Here is a 5,306-nt window from a genome sequence, read left to right as displayed (position 1 = left end):
GTCTACTTTATTGGATATGAGGATAGAAACCCCTGCTTGCTTCCACAGTCCATGTGAGTGGTATGATTTTTCCCAACCCTTCACCTTCACTCTGTGAATATCTTTTTCTATGAGATGAGTCTCTTAGAGGCAGCATATTGTTGGTTCTTTGTTGTTTTTTTTTAATCCAATATGCTAGTCTATGTCTTTTGATTGGTGAGTTTAGGCCTTTAACATTCAGGGTTATTATTGAGACATGATTTGTATTCCCTGCCATTTTTGTTTATTTTTTTTGTATTTAACGTGACTTGGTTTCTCCTCCGATTAGATTTTCCTTTAGTGTAATCCCTCCCTCTGCTAATTTTCATCATTGTTTTTCATTTCCTTTTCTTAGAATATTTTGCTGAGGATGTTCTGTTGTGTAGGCTTTCTAGTTGTAAATTCTTTTAACTTTTGTTTATCATGGAAGGTTTTTACTTCATCATTAAATCTAAAGCTTAGTTTTGCTGGATATAAGATTCATGGTTGGCATCCATTTTCTCTCAGAACTTGGTATATCTCCTAACTTTGAGGGTCTGGGTTTAAAAATCTGATGAGATATGAATTGGTCTTCCCCTATATGTGATCTGGTTCCTCATTATTATTGTTGTAATTTATACATTTGGTGTCCTGTAAGCCTCTTGTATTTGGTTTTCCAATTTGTTCTTCATGCTTGGGAAATTTTCTGATATTATCTCATTGAAGAGATTGTGCATTCCTTTGGTTTGAAACTCTGTGCCTTCCTCTTCCCCAATAACTCTTAGAATTGGTCTTTAGATGCTGTTCCATAATTCTTGGATGTTCTGTTGATGGTTTCTTACTATCTTCACTGGGTGATCAACTTTATTTTCCAGATTGTATACTTTGTCTTCATTACCTGATGTTCTTTCTTCCAAGTGATCTAGTCTGTGGTGATGCTTTCTATTGAGTTTTGTATTTGGTTTATTGTTTCCTTCAAGGATTTCTGTCTCCCCGCCTCCCCCGGGTCTATCTCTCTCTTGAAGTAATTTTTTGCTATCTGTATTTTCTCTCTTATCTCATTGTTGGAGTGATCAATTTTTGCCTGTATTTGCTCATTTAGGTTATTCTTTAATTCACAGATCATTTAATTATGAACCTTCTGAACTCCTTCTCTGATATTTCATCCACTTGGCTGTCCATGTTCTGTTATTATATTATCCTGGTTGGTTTGGGGAACTTTCCTCCCTTGTTTTTTCATGTTGTCCATGTGTCTTCCTTTCTTGCAGTGTGGTTCTGAGATATAACAGTTTCTTCCCTATATTCTTGTAGTGCCCGTGAAGATTGTCTGTAGGTTGGGCTTCCAGACCCTGCTGGTGTCCCTTAATGGATGCTACTGCATCCTGGATCTGGGACCTGAGTAAGTTGGAGCCAGTGGATCTGGGCCACTGGGCTTGACCACCCATGGTAGTCTGCTGGTCAGAAGGGGTGGTCCTGCACCAGAGGCTAGGCTCTGGCTAGGTATCTGCCCCACCAGGAAAGGGTTGGACCAGGAGTGCTATATACTTGGGCTCTGCAGAGGCTGGTATAGGTGGATCTGGGATGCTGGGCTTGACCTCCCCTGGTAGTTTGCTCAAAATAGCGCAGACTTTGCAAACAGTTTCTGATATGAGACTTTCAACTGCAGTCTAGAAACACGGAACATGAACTCCAGGAGCTAGAAAGGGGACAAACTGATGGCAGGTTGATTAAAAATTCACTTCTGTGAGAAGCGAGCTCACCTGTACAAACCCATAGAGTGGACTAAGAGAATGAGGTACAGCCAAAATGAGGCTTCTCTCCAGTGGTCCTGCAGAGTGAGATGTCTGGGTGAGCAGGCACACCTAGAGCAGTTACAGTCAGTCAGAGTGCAAGGACCCTCCTTGGTTCCTCACTAGCTGAGTACTATGTGGTAAAACAGTTTTCCCCAATGTCATCGAGGTTGTACTGTCTCCTATTGGGTTATTTAAATATTTCCTTAGTTGTCCCCACTGATTTTATTAACCCTTGATTGACATGTTGACTTCTTGTATAAGAAATTCCATGTTCTCTTATGCATTTCCTTCCCTTGATGTGTCCTTTCAGAAAATATCTGGTTCCTTTTTGTGGAATATTGATTTCAGGGACTATATTATGGGCTGTATGTTTGCAGATTAGGTTGGTCCCATGTGGGATGCCATTCATTCAGTGGACAGAGTGATAAGATTAAATTATATATATAATTTATATATATGGATTTTTAAATCAATCTGTGATTATATCTCAAATTATAGAAGAGAAAATAGTTTTCAGATTTAATATATATTAAATATATATGTATATAATTTAATCTATGACAGAATTAAACTAAATCTATTACACAATTAAATACATATAGAATTTATATGTATATGAATAATATGATTAAATTATATATATACTAATTTAATCTGTTACACAATTATGGTAATTCAGATATTATTCTGGAAAGTTTGAAATCTCTGAACACTGTTTCCACTTCAATAAAAGTACAGGAGTATGAATATACATATTTTAATCAAACTATGATTATATCTCAAATTATAGAATAGTAAATAGTTTTCAGATTTAAGTTTCAGTATCTACTATTTCCTAATTTTCTTAAAAAATAAAAATAAATTTTCTCTGGCTTTTTATGCTTACGACCACTTTTAGAAACTTTCTCCACTTTGACCTATTCCAGTTACTCAAATGTTAAAATTCAGAAAGTAAAAGAATTTAAATAAATATAGTACTTCAAGGATTAACTCTTGAATCTCTTTGCATGGGCCAAGTAGCATTGACATGTTTATTTTAATGAGCATCCTGTGTATTTTGAGTATTTCTAGTATTCTGTGGTGTGCCCAAAAGAGGTCTGGAAACGTGGAAGTCTTAGTCTTCTCAATGGCTATTCAACATTTCTCTAGGGATTCTAAAAGAGTATGTCCTAGTCATCTTTCTTCTGTAACCCTCACTTGACCACAGATACTGTGACATCATCTCTTCAATTTTCTATTAAATGTTTCAGAACATCATGATTCCCAGAGGAATATATGGAATTGTAATTTTGAATCATCCAAGTCATGACCAGGGACCATATTAATTAACACCAACCTGAAACGAATGGATTTCCTTTTGGATCCTCAGATTAGAAACTTTCCATAAACTGATTTAAGCTGGTGACTAAAGGAAGACATTCAATCTATAGGGAGAACTGTACAGAGAAGATGTAAGAACTGGGGAAAAGTCATGTAGAGACTAAAGAGAATCAGAGGTTAAACAGACCCATTTTATGACCCTTATTAGAACTTGCAAATGTTAATGAATTAAAGCAACTCAGCAATGGAAAGAAAGTTGGTCCCACAAGCCCTAGTGAGAAAAGGAGAGGAAGTGAGGTGGGTGTGAAGGTGAGACACCAAAGATCCACACTTTGCACACACTTGTCTCTTTGTCCTAGAAAATAAGACTATGGTTTCTGAATTTAAAATAGTGTTGTTTAATAAGAACCCTTAAAAAAAAAAGAAAGAAAGGAAAATAAAGGAGATGGGAAGAACATGAATCTCATGGTGGTTGCTTAATATAGCAAAATTACAAATCTCCCTGCTTAAACACCTCCAAGTATTTCCTTGTGGTTAACAGGGAAGCAGACAGGGAAGAGATGATAATGTGACACTCACCAAGGGAGAGGAAGGGTGACCTTACAGTCAGACATTATAAAACTTCAAGATAGCTTTAAAGAAGCACTGATAGTATAGATTTCAATGGGGGCTGTAGTGCTTCCCTAGTAGAATATTAAGGATTTATCATGTGGTTGAGACTATGTTATTCACAGTACAGACTACCTTAATACTCAGAGGCTGAGATCTTCATGGTTGGACTTTGCCAAATAAATCCTTATGCCTTTGAGGCAAGGAACATCACATGTTATAACTTAACCCTCCTAACCTTTCATTTGTTTTGAACTCATTACTTTCCCTTATTGATGAGTAAACTAAGATTCAGGAAACAAAACACCAAAAACTTTCCTGAAATGAAAATTAATCTAGGAGGTCCTCCAGCTAGCCATTTAGGTTCAGCCATTGAAAGGGAAATCATGCACCTGATTGCCTGGGTTTACTCCTTTCACTTTGTGATGATTTCTGCCTCCTGAAAGCGAAGATGGATTTTATCAGCTTGGAAAAACATTTAGGTTCCAATATTTTTTTAGGAATAAGTAATTACTTCTGCTGAGACTGTGTGTCTCAGTATCAGAGAGCAAGGCTTGAACAATTCACTTCACCCATATATCTATCTGTATTTCCCAGGAAGGACCACAGACACATGTGAATGTAGCAATAACAAACACCCTACTTGGTTCAGAATAACAATTTATGATGAAAAAAAAAAAAAGCCAAGCTCCTCAAGACAGGGGTTTGGGAACTGAAATCTTCTGGAATAATATTTTTTGCCAAAAATCCCTACATGATTAAACTTAAAAAAATCAGAGAGAAAGCAGTGAGCAGTGGTTGCTATAGTATCCAATACGCATCTGTCCTCTGGGAAGAAGAATGGAGAATAGTGTGCTGCCACAGGGAAGCTGGCTTCAGGGCTCATTAAAGACACAGATGACAGGACATGCTCAGCTCTAAAAAAGACAAACAGCTAGAGAAGTGTCCATCCGTAAATACTTTTATTACCATCAGCGCATAGAGAGTAGCCCAAAAGCAGGGTTTTAATACCTGTATTGTTTCAAAATCTGAACTGCATTTTACAGTCAGCATGACGCAGTGTGCTTTGAGTGCCTCCATGGAACAACAGTGAGGGACTGCTGTCATCACCTCGCCTGGGGAGAAATTCTATGCATCACATATACTTAATCCACAAAGAGAAATCGAGAAATGCCAAGGGCCTTATGTGTACTGATTCAAATGCCACCATTTTAAGTCTACTTAAGATGTAAGGCAACACCTCCTAATTCAGTATTCTGAAAATGAGTACCCTTTTTTTATTCCTTCAAAAACCTTTACAAATGTCAACCTTTTCAGAATTGTTTTCAGGCTAGAGGTCACAACCATTTAAGTACATGTCTTGAAAAAAACACTTGTAATTTTAGTCTCCATTCTCTGGATGTTTTCCATCTTATGTTTTTGCAGCTTGGCAGGACAGAGACAAAGTGTATGAATGGCTGAATAGCTCCTTTGCCGTCACTTTCCTCAACCTGCTGATATTTTATGAAAATTTAGACTAAGATTTTATACATAGTCTTTCTTTAATATTTTTTTAATAATTGTTTTTTTTTTTTTGATCCCCAAATA

This window comes from Callospermophilus lateralis, unplaced genomic scaffold, assembly GCF_048772815.1.
Source record: "Callospermophilus lateralis isolate mCalLat2 unplaced genomic scaffold, mCalLat2.hap1 Scaffold_113, whole genome shotgun sequence".
In the NCBI taxonomy this organism is placed as follows: Eukaryota; Metazoa; Chordata; class Mammalia; order Rodentia; family Sciuridae; genus Callospermophilus; species Callospermophilus lateralis.
The sequence above is the reverse complement of the archived record's forward strand: the minus strand, read 5'-3'. Positions refer to the sequence as shown.